Genomic DNA, 18720 nt, shown 5'->3' with positions numbered 1-18720 from the left:
TGGGGGTGGCGATAGCTGAGAGGAAGCTCTGCTGTGGGCTAGTCCATGAGGTCATGAAGAGTCGGAAGCAACTGAATGAATGAACAGCAACAACATCCAAGACACCTGCATGACTTGGAGAGGGAAGGAAGGAAAACAGAGGGCAATTTTCCTCCTCTTTCTAAATCATATATGCACCTTTGGTAACGTTTGCAAAGGTGTTCAGTGACAAACAGGAGCTCTCTGGGGATCCAAGGCCACCACCCTGGAGATTTTAAAAAATGGCAAAGTTAAGTGTGATCCCATTTTTCCCTGCACCATGAGCCATGAAGAAAGCAGGAAAGCAGCACTGGCTGTGTGAACAATGGGGACAGTTCTAAATCAGAACTGGTCCATGTGTACATATGCCCTGCAGCTCCAAGGATGGAGAGTTTCAAAGCTTCAGGGAAGATCCAGAGCATTCCCAAACTTTACCTACCATGGGCAAAAATGCATTAACTTGTTTTACCCTGCATTGTGAACAGGATGGCAATGTGCATTGTGTGGATGCCCAGGCATGACTTCTTGCCCAAATTATGACACTCTGGACTTTCCTATTTACTCTTCTATGGGCAAGGTCAAAGCAAAACTTGGTGAGACAAAATAGCTGACCATACTAGAATTGCATCTGACTATCTAATCATGCAGCACCACAAACAATAACCTCTGGTCTCTATCTTTGAAGGCCATCAAAAATGTGTCTTTCCCTGCAACACTGTTCACTTCTCAGGTCCAAATTTGTATACTAGGAACTATTTTTAAAAATAAAAGTTCATACACACACATACATACAGTATGATCCCTGTATCAACAAGAGATACTTTCCAAGTCCTTTCATAGATACCTGAAACCACATATGATCCCTATATTTTGACTATAATAGAGATGAATGCATACTATGGAATTGCACATGAGGACTAGAGAAACCCACAAAGATTAGGTGGGAAATATTTTTGGATCAAGGGAAACTGTGGATATTGAATCCATTGATGAGGGATCCATACTGTACCCCACATTTTTGGGTGAAAAAAAATCTAGAAACTATTGTAATGTTTATAAACTGCTTTCCCCTCTCCATAAACCATGCAGATACAAAGAATGGGAACGTTTTGTTTTCAAAACTCCATGGCTTACATGTAAAAACAAAAAAAAATCTCACATGAAATAATTTCTCAAAACACTTCACAATGTACAATTATCGGGCAAAATCATCTTAAAATATTATTTTTTCCATGAGGTGGAAGGGAGTTATCTGTGTAATTTTGTTGTCATTGTCTGTAAGGTTGAATAGTTGAAAATGTGGGTTCCGAGTATCATCTATATTGACTGGCAGCAGCTCTTCTGGAAAAAAAATGTAGAATTTTATACCACATCAGGTTTGTCTTGTCTTGTCTCTTTTTATCTCCCACCATGTAGTGAAAACAAATATTGTAAAGTAACATTTTTATTAGTTTTCATTCTTTTAATATTGTCTCTACTCTTCACTGTTTTTTTTTTGTTTTCTTTCTGTTGTCTTCACCTTTGTATTGTTTTGTTTACTGTGGTGTTATTATATTTTCTGGATAAGCTCCTCTATTGGGTATCATTTTAGTGAAAATGAGGTATCTAATAAAAATCACAATAAATAATAATTATTTTGTTTTGATCATTTGTATGCATAAAGTGTGCTTCCATTTTCTGTTCCTAAAAATGTAATGTCAGTGATGAACAGAAAATGTGCTAAACTTTAAATTAATTGTCTGTATTATCTATTTATTGTCATTTATATCAAATTTGAAACTAGTGGTGAGCTATAAAGATCTAAAACATTTTTATAGATCAATTCAGTGAGTGCTGTGGTTTTTAACTTTGAATATGTTTCAATGGTTTTTAACTGTGAATTTTCAAATATTGTTTACATTTCAATCTGTTTTAATGTTTGCAAATTTGTATATTTTAAATTCTATGCTAATGCTTTTGTGTTAAACCACTTTGAATCTCCTTCTGGAGAGATAAAGCGGAATAATGATGATTATGATGATGATGATGATGATGATGATAATAATAATACAGTAGAGTCTCACTTATCCAACATAAACGGGCCGGCAGAATGTTGGATAATCGAATATGTTGGATAATAAGGAGGCATTAAGGAAAAGTCTATTAAATATCAAATTAGGTTATGATTTTACAAATAAAGCACCAAAACATCATGCTAGACAACAAATTTGGCAGAAAAAGTAGTTCAATACGCAGTAATGCTATGTAGTAATTACTGTATTTTTGAATTTAGCACCAAAATATCACGATATATTGAAAACATTGACTACAAAAATGTGTTGGATAATCCAGAACGTTGGATAAGTGAGTGTTGGATAAGTGAGACTCTACTGTAATAGACCAGTATGCGCTCCATGCAGTCATGCCAGCCTCATGACCTTGGAGGTGTCTGCGGACAATGCCGGCTCTTCGGCTTAGAAATGGAGATGAGCACCAACCCCCAGAGTCAGACATGACTGGACTTAACGTCAGGGAAAACCTTTACCTTTACCTATGCCTAAAATATTATTTTCATCCCTATTAATATCTTTCAACCCACATGCACTGTAATAGACACATCTGCATACATTTCTTACAGAATGTGCAATTATATAGTTATATAACACAGGTACAATACGGTCATGTGTCAAGATTTCAATCATGTATTATGTAAAGGTTTATTTCTGCTAAAAAACAATTGAAACAAAACAAAAAAGTGTGGGTACAAATGTAATTATTTTTGCCAGAAGGGGTATTTTTTACCTTCCAAGCCTCAAACTGGTTTCTGTGGTGTTTGTGTTGTGCTCCATGATGGAACGAGTTCCTTTTAATTCATTTCCTAATTTGGATTTAATGCCTGTGTTGAACCACCCTTAGAGAGATTCTGTGTCAGTTATGAAGTCCAGAATGCAACAGGAATGCCATCTCAGAAATTATCCTGGAGGGAAGAGTTTTCTAGGACCACATAATGTGCAGGCTTCCCCTGTTCTGACACACTTTAAAAACAGAGGCCATCAAATGATGCAAGACTACTTCCAGGGGTAACCTGTGGAACTCCAATGTGAAAGGGTCTAGAAAAAGGCATTTTTGGAGTAGCTATCTATCAACCCCAGACCTATCAATTTGCTTGGAAGTGGGGAAGTGAGTACTTGAAGGTGTGATGACAACTGTCGTCAGATGTCTCATCATATTTTATGAAGAGGAGCAAGTGATTGCTGTTAAAAAGTAGAAGTAACACATTTGACTTGGCCACAATGGTCCATGCTCTTGTTACATCCCAAATAGACTACTGCAATGCGCTCTACATGGGGTTGCCTTTGAAAACTATTCGGAAGCTTCAATTAGTTCAATGGGCAGCAGGCAGATTGCTCACCAGAGTGGCGTACAGGGAGCATACCACCCCCCGTTATGCCAGCTCTACTGGTGGCCAGTCTGCTACTGACCACAATTCAAAGTGCTGTCTTTAGCCTATAAAGCCCTAAATGGTTCCAGCCCAGCTTATTTGTCTGAACGTATCGCCCTCTATGATCCACCTTGGAAGTTAAGATTGCTCTCAATCTCACCACCCTCACAAGCATGATTGATGGGGATGAGAGACAGGACCTTCTCAGTGGTGGCCCCTCATCTTTGGAACTTCCTCCCTAATGAAATCAGGCCAGCCCCCTCCCTTTTATCCTTTCAGAAAAAAACTCAATATGTAATATGTAAGCATTATCAAGTCAAAGTTTCAAAGTCATTAAAACAAGGTTTTAGTCCATAAGGCACAAGGCACTTAGAAATCTTGAAGCAAAAGGTCCATAGAAATCCAAACACAAGAATAAACTTCAATTAAGGCAGTCAAAATTAGTCCAAGGAACGGGATCATGAACCGAAACAAAGAACAGGATTTTGAACTGGAACAAGAGATTTAAAATGTAAGGCTTTTAGAAACACGACATGATAATCCACAGGAACAAGGCATGAAACAAGAGTCCATGAAGCTGGATCAAACTTCTTGATGAGCAAAGTTACCACCTCTGAATTCTCTCTCAGAAGCAGTTCCTCTTAAAGCTAGAATCAAGACCCCTTTCGGCGGGAAATTTCATCAAAACCCTTTCTCATTAGTAACCATTTGCTTCTTCTCAAAACCTCCCTTTCTTTTCTCTGTTGACATATTGCTTTCTTTCTGTCAACCTCATTACTCTTATCTGCCAAGGGATAACTTGACCTTGACTCTCCCAAGGAATGCGGTTCAAACTGCCTGCTTGAAACCATTGTATGCCTGCTTCCAGAATCCTCAGGAACAGCAGCCTCATCTAACTCTGGCTGTACAGAATCATTTACTTCTGGCAGCATGGGAATCCTAGGCCCCAACCCAGATTAATCTGACAGGTCAGGTGCAGGTACAATCACAGGCTGAACAGGCCCAACCCCAGGCTTACCTGACAGCTCAGATGCCGGCTGGAATACAATTGCCACACAGAAAGGCATGGAACGCAATGCTAAAGAAGACAGTTCCCACTACTTTTCTCCTTTCTCCCCTCCCATGGGATGAGGTCCCTAAACTGCCATCTGTAGATGAGAAGAAAATTGTTTGAGCTAAAAATCATTGATTCATTTTCAATGTCTACCAATGAATGGCAACATTTAGTTTCTCATAGTTATTATGAAATTACACTCATGATATTCTTAATGGTATTTGAAACTGTTTCTTGTTTTGAATTGATATCCAGGATTTGTGTGGACATGACTTTAGAAGGCTTTGTTGGAGGAAATGGATACAAAAATGTTATTGGGTCCCTTTCCAGATTGAGGTTTGTGTGTAAGAGAAAAAGATTGGGACTCTAAGCTACTTTGGGACAATTGGCTGCTCTTCAGCCCCTAACTGGCCCAGCTGTGACTAATTTAAAGTGTCACAGGTGCAACAGTAATCAGTCATTCTGCTGCCTTAATGCCCTGCAGCACAGGCTTTGGCCTTCCTCCGGGCTGGCATTTCGAAGAAGTGGAATGATGGAGATTAATCACCAGTATATATCTCACCAGGTAAGGTCAAAGGTTAGTATTGTATGGAAGTTTGGAGAATTCAGTAATCTCTGCACACACACACACACACACACACACACACACAAATATCTGAAGCTCCTTTTTTTACTTTATAACATTTTGCTTCTTTCTGGTTTCTGTGCAATGTATTAAGCCTGCCGTTTTGCGGTCCTTTTTTCCCTTTCAAATCTGCAGAATTGTAGAGTTGTGCTGGATTTCAGACAAGAAGCTCCATATGAGATATGATGTTGAGTATGTCAGTCATCTATTTTCCCCCAAATTTTCAGTATCACTTTGTAACACAAGACCTATAGATCCTTATTTCATAACCTCACTGATTATGATTTCATATTATTATGGGGTAATAGCCTATTGCACAATAATCTAAGGGCAAGCATTTTGACTTCATAAAATTGTCCATCCTATTTGCAAAAGGAAAAATACTAGACAGGGAGAGAGGTAAATGAATATTCTCAAAATTGTGCATGTCAGGAGGGTACAATTCACTGGAAATTGGTAGCTCACACTGAATTAAATTTAGTCTGCAGTTCATGCTGATGGATCAAACCCATTATTTGTCAGTATTAAAGTTGCAAAAATGACCATCAAACCGAGCACCTCAAAAATTATGTTCCTTAAAGTGTGAAGAAAAAAGTACTTATGAAACATGAAAAAATAACCAGATCAGTTATCAGGATGTCATTTCATAAAAGTAGTGTCATTTTTGGCCATATCATTATTGTCCAAAGTAGCATCTCATGGGTCATATTAATACTTGAAATAGCTTGTATCTATGCTTGACTCTATTCAAACATTATTTGGCACACCAAAAGAACACAGAAAGAAGGGTGTGCTTTAATTTGTCCCTTCCATCACCTTTTCTACTACCTACCTAGATGAAAATGGTAACAGTTTGAAGCAAATATCCTCTGCTTTCTGTTGAAGCTCTCCATATGGGACAAAATCCTAGACAATCAATTTTCTGATTAACATAGAGATCATCTCCAGATAGTGGAAGATCTCCACTTCAGAATCTGCTACCAGTATAGGTAGGGGAATAATGAAAATGGACTAGGGGGTCCACTATTCCTTCTTCAATAAACAAATGCCCCTATAGCAGTGGTTCGCAACCTTTGGGACTCCAGGTGTTTTGGACTTCAACTCCAACAGTTCCTAACAGCTGGTAAGCTGGCTGGGATTTCTGGGAGTTGAAGTTCAAAACACTTGGAGGCCAAAAGGTTGTGAGACACTGCCCTATAGTATCAGCAGTAAATTCCTTGTAGAAATTAGAATTAACATCTAAGACAGAGAGACCTGTGTAGATGACCTGAAGAAAAATGAACTGCAGCTATACTTGTATCTTGTTTCATCCAGAAGCAATTATACAAATGTAATTCTAAATTACAATAGGCTAAAGTGGATGATATATTTGTGGGCTTTGTGTGACAGAAGAATGTCTCAACACTCCCATTCCATACACATGCCTCATGAAAACTACAGAGGTGTGACAAAACTGTGTAGCTTTTTAGCACTAGCTAGGGGCCAATTTTCATATTAAAAGCTAAATCCAATGTTAGATCCACTGAAATTAATGGATCTCTCTCTCACACACACAGACAATTTATTTCAATGGGTCATCTCTAGATAGTAATAGCCATGAGTAAGCAGTATTGGTGCAGTCATGTAAATAGTTAAAACAATATGTTTAAGAATTTGCAATTCTTACACCTCTTAGGGCAAATCACATAGCTACCTAATGTGTATTCTAGTTCATTGATCTTTAGAGAACATGATAGATATATAGATACAATGTCATAGCATATGGGTGAACATTTTAAACATTGCTGAGGAAGTACGAGAACAAACATGGAAATGGCAGTGATTATACTTGTCAGGTAACATTAAAAAAAAACTTCAATAGCAATGTGTTCTAGAAGGATGAGGGAAGAGATGAACAAAGCAAATAACCCGATACATGACAGTTATTCTCAGAAATGTTGAAACAAGTAATACTTAAATGAAGTGAAAGTGCTTTTTTCCCCGGTATTGAGAAGCTGGTTGATTCAGAGCAGTCACTCCTGTCTTTGTATTTCTCTATTCATAACATGATAGATAACTTAATTACTTTCAGTTTGCATGTCAAAAGATCTGGGTGCCCATAACTGCACTACTTGGTACATTTAGAAGCTGAATTAGGCAGAAATTGTGCACTTTATGAAATACAAATTACAACAGTTCTGTCACTTTATTATTGCTATTATATACAAATAATCTTCATTTTCATAGAGAAAAACATATTGAACTCTCCCACAAATGAATATGGAATATAAAAAGCATCTGTTGCTATTGTCAAGGATTTGAAGTTGGCAAAATTATGTCAAAATGCTATATAAACATGTAAAAGCACTTATCTGTAAAGAACTCACACTCCAAATCCCAGATGTATACCAGTAAGAATAGCCTCCTGCTGTTGCATTCAAACTTTCCTAAAGTGCACATCTGAAAGGAAAACAACATCTCTGCATTTATCTGACACTGGAAAACAAAAGGGGTGTTTGTGCATGGGGACTGAGGAGCGGGAGAGGCATAACCTATTTGCATTATCTTGAAATAAAAGAAATATACATCTAAGTCTTCTGAAAGACTTTCAATGTTCCTATCCCTGTAAACCAAGTTTGTTCTTGCTATGCTAACAAATAAGGTGTTAGAAAGAATTTCACTGTTTCTGATGAAGTCAACTTTTGAAAACTCCCCTGTAGTATTATAACTATTAACGATAACAATAAAAACAATGAACAGCCTAAAACATTTATCTAAAATCATGTTGCAGGTAAAGGACTCACCACTAATTTGTGGGTGATATGAGTTATTCATAATGTGGTGAAGGACTCCAAAGAAACATGTTTCTTCACCATAAGCTCTGGGTTTCCATGCGTAGCAATATGAAAAGGTCATGAAGTTGGTGAAATTTATCTTTCCATAATTCAAACATTTGTTCACATAATTTATTCTATATTGTCCAGTTTCCTCCCAATAAGTGTCTCAACCCTCAAAAGCAAGACTACCCTTCAAAATAGATTTTAAAAAAATCTTCATTTATTCCATCCATATTATGAGGCAATCTAAATGAAAATATTAGTTTTCTTACCTGTTAACCAGTGTGATCATCTTATCTCCTAACACAAATGATACATCTATACCGACCACTTCATTCAGGAGGGTCACAGATCAGTTCTGTGGCAGCCAAACACTTAAACATGCTTCTTGGGATCTGCCTTCTCCTTGGCTGAGTCTTCCTTCTGGCATCACAGACAGGGGCGACGAGGGAACAGTTGAGATTGTTGCTGTGCCCAACACTGAGGGTGTGGGCATTGTCCAGTCTAGAAAGATTAAGTATGTAGTACTAATGGATTTTGGAAGCTTGGAATAATCTCTACACAAAGCGTGAGGCTTGGGAAACGCAATCAAGTGGGTAAATAAAGCCCTTGATGAGTCCTGCATTCTGAGGGTTGCTGGTAATCAGTCTCTCAGCCGGGATTCCACTGGAAGACTCTGTGTTGTTTCTCCAAACAGCCACATAGCCCAACGTCACATAAGCACTATATTATATAAGTTATGGTATATAATAACCAAATTGCCAATATCCGCTGGATAATGGAGGAAGGCAGGGAGTTTCAGAAAAACATCTATTTCTGCTGTATTGACTATTCTAAAGCCTTCGACTGTGTGGACCATAATAAACTGTGGCATGTTCTTGGTGGTATGTGGATACCAAGTCACCTTGTCTGTCTCTGAGAAATCTGTATAAAGACCAAGTGGCCACAGTAAGAACAGACCAGGGAACAACAGACTTGTTCAAGATTGGGAAAGGAGTACGGCAGGGCTGTATCCTTTCACCCTACCTATTCAACTTGTATGCAGAACACATCATGCAATGTGCGAGGCTTGACGAATCCAAGGCTGGAGTTAAAATTGCTGGAAGAAACATTAACAACCTTAGGTATGCAGATGATACCACTCTGGTGGCTGAAAGTGAGGAGGAGCTGAGGAGCCTTATCACCAAGGTAAAAGAAGAAAGTGCAAATGCAGGGCTGCAGTTAAACATCAAGAAAACCAAGATTATGGCAATCAGACTGATTGATAACTGGCAAATAGAGGGAGAAAACGTAGTGGCAGTGACAGACTTTATATTTCTAGGCACAAAGATCACTGCAGATGCAGATTACAGCCAGGAATCTGATCTCTTTTTTCGATAGAGTTACGAGTTGGGTCGATACAGGGAATGCCGTGGATGTAGCGTACCTAGATTTTAGTAAGGCCTTCGACAAAGTCCCTCACAACCTTCTGGCAAACAAACTAGTAAAATGTGGGCTAGACAAAACTACGGTTAGGGGGATCTGTAATTGGCTAAGCAAACGAACCCAAAGGGTGCTCACCAATGCGTCATCTTCATCTTGGAAAGAAGTCACAAGTGGAGTGCCGCAGGGTTCCGTCCTGGGCCCGGTTCTGTTTAACATCTTTATTAACAACTTAGATGAAGGGTTAGAAGGCACGATCATCAAGTTTGCAGATGACACCAAACTGGGAGGGATAGCCAACACTCCAGAGGAAAGGAGCAGAATTCAAAACGATCTTAACAAACTAGAGAGATGGGCCGAAACTAACAAAATGAAGTTCAACAGGGACAGAAAAAATGGAATGCAAAGATACAGGATGGGGGACGCCTGGCTAGACAGCAGTACATGTGAAAAGGATCTTGGAGTCCTTGTGGACAACAAGTTAAACATGAGCCAGCAATGTGATGCGGCTGCTAAGAAAGCCAATGGGATTTTGGCCTGCATCAATAGGGGTATAGCGTCTAGATCCAGGGAAGTCATGCTCCCCCTCTACTCTGCCTTGGTCAGACAACACCTGGAATACTATGTCCAATTCTGGGCACCGCAGTTGAAGGGTGATGTTGACAAGCTGGAAAGCGTCCAGAGGAGGGCAACTAAAATGATCAAAGGTCTGGAGAACAAGCCCTATGAGGAGAGGCTTAAAGAACTGGGCATGTTTAGCCTGCAGAAGAGAAGGCTGAGAGGAGACATGATAGCCATGTACAAATATGTGAGGGGAAGTCATAGGGAGGCGGGAGCAAACTTGTTTTCTGCTGCCCTGCAGACTAGGACGCGGAACAATGGCTTCAAACTACAGGAAAGGAGATTCCACCTGAACATCAGGAAGAACTTCCTCACTGTGAGGGCTGTTTGGCAGTGGAACTCTCTCCCCCAGACTGTGGTGGAGGCTCCTTCCTTGGAGGCTTTTAAGCAGAGGCTGGATGGCCATATGTCGGGGGTGCTTTGAATGCGATTTCCTGCTTCTTGGAGGGGGTTGGACTAGATGGCCCATGAGGTCTCTTCCAACTCTACTATTCTATGATTCTATGATTCTATGATTCTAGGAAAACAGAAGACATCTACTTCTTGGGGGAACAGCAATAGCCAACCTCAATAAAATAGTGAAGAGCAGAGACATCACACTGGCAACGAAGATCTGCATAGTCAAAGCATTGGTATTCCCCATAGTAACCTATGGTTGTGAGAGCTGGACCATAAGGAAGGCTGAGCTAAGGAAGAAAGATGCTTTTGAACTTTGGTGCTGGCGAAAAATCCTGAGAGTGCCTTGGGCCACAAGAAGATCCAACTAGTCCATCCTCCAGGAAATAATGCCTGGCTGCTCACTGGAGGGAAGGATATTAGAGGCAAAGTTGTAGTATTTTGGCCAAATCATGAGAAGACAGGAAAGCTTGGAAAAGATCGTGATGCTGGGGAAAATGGAAGGAAAAAGGAAGAGAGGCCGACCAAGGGCGAGATGGATGGATGGTATCCTTGAAGTGACTGGCTTGACCTTGAAGGAGCTGGGGGCAGCGACAGCCAACAGGGAGCTCTGGCGTGGACTAGTCCATGAGGTCATGAAGAGTCGGAAACGACTGTGTGGTTGAAGAAGAAGAAGATACAGCAGGGCCTCAGTTGTAGAAACAGAATAGTAAAATATTTAATATTTTGGTGCCTAGGAATATGTCTATGGTTATACCCCAGTTTTTGTGTATATATGTGAATCGTCTCCCCTCTCTGATCCCTTCTACACTGCCATATTATCCAGATGATCAAAGCAGATAATCCACATTATCTGCTTTAAATCTGATTATATGATTATCAAAGCAGATAATCTGGATTTTATATGGCAGTGTAGAAGGGGCCTTAGGCCGCTTCCAGAAAGCTGTATAAAATCCACATTGAATTGGATTATATGGAAATGTGGATTATATGGCAAATGTGGATTTTATACAGCTGTGTGGAAGAGGCCTAAGGCCCCTTCTACGCTGCTATATAAAATCAAGATTATCTGCTTTGATCTGGATTAGATGGCAGTGTGGACTCAGATAATCCAGTTCAAAACAGTTATTGTGGATTACCTGCCTTGATATTCTGGGTTATATGGCTGTGTTGAAGGACTCTAAGTTTCTTAATAAAGCATATACCTAATCAAGTCATAGGAGAAGCCTAAAAGGTTTTGTCAAAGCAAACCTCTATCAGGGGTGTGGGGGCGTTGTTTTCTTTGGCTGGGCATTGCCTATGGCCTGTGGGGTTTAATCCTCCCAGGAATGTTTGAGAATGGGCTGGGGCTGAGGCCCCTTCTACACAGCTGTATATAATCCACATTATCTGCTTTGAACTGGATTATATGACAGTGTAGACTCATATAATATAGTTCAAAGCAGATATGTGGATTATCTCCTTTGATAACCTGGATTATCTGGCATTTTAGATAGGGTCTGAGACCCATCCGAGATCTGTAAAAATGTGTTATAAATTTACAGTTATTATTATTAAAGGATAGGGTATCAGATCTTAGGATATAGGGGAGTGTGGATCCAGCCTAAGGCCCCTGCTACACTGCCATATATATATTTTTGCTTTGATAATCTAGTTTATGTGGCAGGGTAGACTCATATAATCCAGTTCAAAGCAGATAATGTAGTTTATCTGATTTAATAATCTGGATTATATGGCAGTATAGAAGGGGCCCAATATAATTTCACCACAAAATGCATGCTCCTGATGTGTGCTGTGTACATGTAAGGGTGTACAGTGTATTTTAAAAAGTCACAAGAAAGTTTGATTTAAACGAAAGCATATGCTGTGAAATATGGTGAATTGACTCCTTAGAGAGGTAATTTAATACATCCCTTCTAAACTATCATGTTCTCCTTTTTTCCACCATATGCCTCCCATAGAAATAAGAAAAAAACCCACAGAGAGATTAGAGGCCAGCTGCTTTGAGGAAGGTAATTACCCACCTGGCTTCAAACCAGTTCCAGACATGTCGATCTAATCATCTGCATAGTGAAACAGTTGCCTCCCAAACTGGTTCCAAGCTGCACTGTAGATGTGCCCTGAAATGGAATATAAGAGAACAAGAAAGACTGATTCCTCCACTCAGTATACTATAGAGGGCTTAGTTCTTAAAAGGGTAGTTTGTACATCTTCACTAACATTCTTCTTAAAGGTAGCAACGAGTATTTTAAACAATTTTATTTCTGCTGCCAGAAAGTCTTCAAAAACACGCCGGTTGTTTTACTTCACAATTTGGGAAGTATTGTGTGCAAAATTACCATGTGGTTGTCTTATGCATAAAATATGATTCCGAAATATTTTCCTCTGTATTCAGTGCAATATTTCATTGCAGAAGTATTAATCTCTGTGCAGTTTTCTATGCAAATCAAACCTGTACTAATTTTATTTAGTGCAAAGCCCCAACTACAGCATTTTTTCTGTTAAAAACAAACACTTCTTTCAAAGGAATTAATATTTCCATGTTAAAATATTATTTTCAAAAATAATTGTTTTTGAAACAATTGTTTATTGTATAGACAAAAAGCCATGTTTTCCACAAAACTACCTCATGTAAATGTTTTGTTGAATTAGGACCCCATCACATTAATGAGGTTCCCCTGTTGATTCGCCAGCCTCCATGGCAAATTGAAGGGGCAGCAGGGCAATCGCAGCCCCCACCCCATCCCACTGGCAGTGATGCTTCCCCATCACACATGGGGAAACGTTGCCATGAGGTTCCCCCGCACTAGCCGTGTTGTTCCTAATGGAACATGGGGAAGCTCCTGTGTTGGTGGTGCTGCATAGTAGGATGCTTGCACTATGAATGAGCCATGGAGCCTTGATGGAAGTGAGCCTGCATTGTCTGATGAATGGCACGGGGCTCCATGGTACAGCTGGGGCCAAACAGCCCTAGGACACTGGAAATTGATCGTGTGATGAAATCGTAAATCACAAGCTGCCAGTCCTGGGTTTTTCTCATCAAGGTGTTTGATTCTTGATAAATATGTTTTTGACCATTTCAATACTCTGTCAGACATTCCATTTAATTATGTTTATGGTACTAAATAAAGGTTGTCTTTTTATTTCCAGGAGAAATCTTCCTCCTTAACAGGTCTAGTCCATGATCCGACTTACTATATTCAATATGACCACCAAAGGTGGGTGAGAATTTTGTCCCTTTATGTAAAACACAACATCATCTAGAACCTTTAGCCTAAATACAATCCCAGTTGGATGTGCATTCATCTTCTAAAGGAAAGAGATCCACAATAATGGGATAGGCCCAAACACTGTATATTTTTTATCCAGAGAAGATATGTATTTTTTTTCCTACAATGCTCAATCATATGTGCACGTCTTGAGCCTTCTAATTTGCTCTCCGTGGCAGTGTAAGAACAAACTTTATGATATGCGGACTATAAGATGCCTGCTGCTCAGCCATTTTTATTATCTTTTTTAATATAGTTTGAGCCGATACTAGCAAAAATCACTTCATCCTTCAACCCTGTAACCAGACTGGCAATAAGATACTGCATTCTTTCTTCCACAAGGAGCTGCAACTTTCCATCCCATAAAAGCTTTTACACATGATAATAACAACATAGAGCACACATAATATTCATACCTTCTTTAATGAAAAATTGGGAGACACTTTGAGTGCCATAAATTACATGCAAGGACAAATTTAAAAGAGTTGTCCTTGACTGCTTCAAATCTACTGGACAAAAATAAGCTTTTGTGATTTATGGAAAGGGGAATAATGACTTTATTAAAATACTTGTTGAAGCTCATTTTTCAAAATATATAGTACATGTGATTATTTCCATTTATTACTGATATTTTATGCCTTGGTTGTGGCAGGCAATACCCATCATTTGTTTATCTCATTAAAATTCTTTCTGCAGGAAGAAGGCATTATGTCATCATTGTAAGATTACACATTCTGTAAGGTCAATGATACAAAATGATCATAAGTTGGCAGGATGGGATGGGGAAAAGAGACTCTATTCGATCACATGCAAGAACTATGTGAAGGAAAACATTTTTGCAATATTTTGTAGATGACTGAGAAATCATACTCTGTTTTAGTATGTAGTGCTCAGTCTTGGAAGATTATTATTTCAAGATTTTGGTTCTCCTTTCTCATGTTTATTTAGGCAATGTGTCAAATTGTCAAATTCCATTTCTTTTACAAATGAGTTGTGTGAAAATACACTCCATGCCCCAGGTTTGAGTTGTGAAACAAGTAGACCTTCAGTGCCTTCTAACTTGAGAGTCTTATCTTCTAGAACTACCTGTTGTTTCATTTTGAACTGTGTCATTATAGGGTTTTCAATGTAGAGAGCCTCAGAAGTGTTTTACCTTTGCCTTCTTCTGCACAATGCTAACAAATGTTAACTAGGAAAGATGCATCACCAGTATGATCCCCTGCTGCCACTGCCCGGTAGTTGTTTGACAGATTTACTTTGACTCCTCACCAAAAGTCAGACATGGGAAGACCAAACAGTAGCACAGCTATTGTCAACATAGTCTTTTGCCTCAGTGAAGCATGTAATCCCACCACCACAGACAGGTACATAACTACTTTATTTCATCGATTATACAATGCCATTGACTGTAAGATGCACATTAATTTCAGTACCACCAATAGAAATATACATCTATATCAATATTGATATCTATCCATATCTGTCCATATATATATATATATATATATATATATATATATATATATATGGGCTATGCAAAATTATTATTAGTCCTCCTCAGTGAGATCAAATTAGTTAAATTTATACTTATGAAGCAATATCCAACACATGGGAGTGGCCCGCAACAAAAACTTAAGAGTCAAAACTTATCCAATACATTTTTATTTGAATTTTGTAAACCTCAGAAGCCTCCCAAAGTCAGGTTCATTTTCAGTGCATACAAGCAAAGTAAAGCCAAAAAGGCTGCCATTCCTCTTTAAATTAATGGCCTCTCATCATTAGGAGAGGGAACCAGCAGGGAGAAAGCAGGGTTCACTGAAAAAGAGACTGAGAAAGCACAGAATTCTGGGAAATGTAGTTTGGGAAGGTGAGGAACCCTATGGCAGAGAATTCAAACGGCCCTGCCCTTATACATTTCCCAGAATTTTACTCAGCATCAGAAAGCCCCAATCAAAATAGGGGAGAGATTTGTCCCTCCATAGCAGCAGCCAGCCCAAGTTCCAAGAAACTGATGAATCTGGAAAGAGGAAGACTGACTGATACTTCTAGTAAGTAAATCTCTATGCTGAGCTGAGAAGAAATCCCTAAATGGAATTTCTATTGGTTAATATGGAGACATTCAATGAGATAGCTGTTGTGACTTTTTTTAAAAAACATGTTTTTCTCAAAAAAATTTAAAAATTGCTTAAAATCAGTAGATGTGTGAATATTTCTGAAAGTTGGGGAGAATAATTCTCTTTTATCTTATGTCATTGTAAAGAACATTCAAGAAGATAGCTCTTGTGGTTTTTAAAAAATGTTTATAAAAACTTTGAAAATTCCCTAAAAACCAATAGAAAAGTGAAATGTTCCAAAACTTAATGCTAACACATTTACCAAGTTTCAACCCAATAGTTGTAAAATGAGGAAGAAAGGAGCCCCTGAAGTCTCCCCAATTCTAGTTACTATACACAATTATTATAATGAAAAAGTAACAAAATTTCATTACTCTCGTTATAGTAAGTAAGTAACTTTATTTTTCTATCCCGCCACCATCTCCCGGCAGGGACTTGGGGCAGCTAACACAGGACAAAGACACAAAAACAATAGACAAAATACAACAATTAAAACATATTGCAATGAATAAAAGCAAAGTAAAATCGACATTATGCAAAACTATACACTGAACCATAAAAACTCATTAAGCATAAAATGAGTAAAAATGAACTAAAATAAGATGGACCACCAGGTTGATGGAGGGGGATAGTGTGGAGGGGCCATTTAAACTAAAGTGCAATAGTATAGTTATAAAGTGCTTCAGAGCAAAAGCACAAAGTGCAAATATTTCTTGACTGTTGGGTGGGGAACGGACGTCCAATTAATTATAGGGAAAGGGAACAGTGTGAAAGAAAGTGTATTAATTTAAATATTGATCATGGGGACTGAATTATTCAAATGTGCAATGAAAAAACAAGTTTTTAACTCCTTTTTAAAAGATGCAAGGGTGGGTGTCTGCCTGATCTCCCTAGGGAGGGAGTTCCAGATCTGGGGGGCCACTACTGAGAAGTCCCCGCCAACTGAGCTTGCGATGGAGGCAGGAGCGAGAGAATGGCCTTTCCTGCTGAATAAAGAGATTGTGCAGGTTCACAGGGGGAATCACGGTCACGAAGGTAGGCAGGTCCCAAACCATTTAGGGCTTTATAGGTAAGAACCTATAGTAATGAATTTTTCACTAACTATACTTTAGAAACACTTTAGAAATGAAACACCAGTGCCCCTAATTTTGTAATTACTTTGGAAACCTTTTTATTGATCACACATGCCTAATAGGTCTATCTTCACAGACATAATCAGAAATTGTGATTATAGAAAAACATAATGATGATTATGAGTATAATGAATATAGACATTTGTTAAATACTTTTGCATGTACACAATCCTCTCCTTCATAACGTAAACATCTCAACATTACAACTTCGCCAATTAAGTATACATTCTTATCTGTTAGAGGAATTGTACTTCAGTAGCAGTTTCTGGGGCCCCAGGTGGCACAGTGTGTTAAAGCGCTGAGTTGCTGAACTTGCGGACCAAAAGGTCCCAGGTTCAAATCCTGGGAGCGGAATGAGCGCCTGCTGTTAGCCCCAGCTCCTGCCAACCTAGCAGTTTGAAAGCATGCAAATGTGAGTAGATCAATAGATACCGCTCCGGCGGGAAGGTAACCGCACTCCATGCAGTCATGCCGGTCACATGACCTTGGAGGTGTCTATGGACAACACCGGCTCTTCGGCTTAGAAATGGAGATGAGCACCAACCCCCAGAGTCGGTCACGACTGGACTTAACATCAGGGGAAAACCTTTAACCTTTAGCAGTTTCTATGAATACACAGGCATTCAAGGGTTGATCTTTTCCTGCTTTGTGAAATATGTAATAGCACCTCCTACTATAAATATGTTAGCAAAGCATTCATTACAAGCACAATTAGAATATACTTCTGTTTATATGTCTGTTAGAATAACCTTACCAGTACCTGCCTAACTCAATGTCTCCGAATATCCAGGCCAAATGAAGGACTCTTGGCTTATCTGTCCATTCAACAGTATTGTCTGCAATGAAAGCATGTGGCCATCTAATTTATGAGTCTACCTTAGTTCTTTTTATCCTCTTCTTACACTCACTCAGTTTATCAGATATCCACCATTAGAAATATTTCCACTATCTTTCATCAGATTTTTTACAATATACTGTATTGACCCACAGGTTCATTCTAATGCACATTTTGTTTTCTTGATTACAAATGTGTTTTATCAAGTTTACATTCCAGTGAATATTTTACGGCTTACTCAGAGAGAAAAAAGTGAACCCATTTTTATTATTCTGAGTGATGCATGCATTCTTTTACTAAGCCAATGGCTTGAATAATTTATTATAATATACTTTCTACAAGATATCAGGTTATTGTCTGCATGGTAATGTTTACAAAGAAATTAAAAAGTTGATAATTGAATATATCTGCCCTATAGCACTGCTGTGGTGTTGGTTAGTGTTAGAAGCAGTCCAAGAAAAACTTAAAATCAAAACTGTTAAAAAATGCGTATTCACTTGTAAGGTATGTTCACAATTCCAGCACAATCATGTAGGGCAGCTCAGTAAAGGCTAGATTATTATTATTATTTATTTCATATTTGTACTCCATTTTTACACGGAAAACATTGAGATAGCAACTTTAAAAAAAATGAATATATGCTATCACAATCTCATAAATATATTCAATACATAATCATTGAATCAACAAATAAGGCATCTATAGGAGAATATCTGTGAATCTGTGCCAACCATAACCCATGTTCAATGCCTCAGAATGTGACAACTTGATTCAATTTATCTGAGTTTCAGTTCTGTGTTTCAAGCCGAAATTCCAAGAGCTAAAAAAGGAAATCTGTTGCCACTGATTTGGAAATAAAGGGTGGAAAATGAGAGAGCTCTTTAAAAACCCTGTTTTTAAACTTCATGGGAAGAAAGAGAAGGAGATGAAAAAGAGACAGAAGAGGAAGAATACAGCTGATACAGTGAAGTTTAAAAAAGCAGCAAAAAGGGAAAA

Source organism: Anolis carolinensis, chromosome 3 (genome assembly GCF_035594765.1).
Source record: "Anolis carolinensis isolate JA03-04 chromosome 3, rAnoCar3.1.pri, whole genome shotgun sequence".
Lineage (NCBI taxonomy): Eukaryota > Metazoa > Chordata > Lepidosauria > Squamata > Dactyloidae > Anolis > Anolis carolinensis.
Note: the sequence above shows the minus strand (reverse complement) of the source record.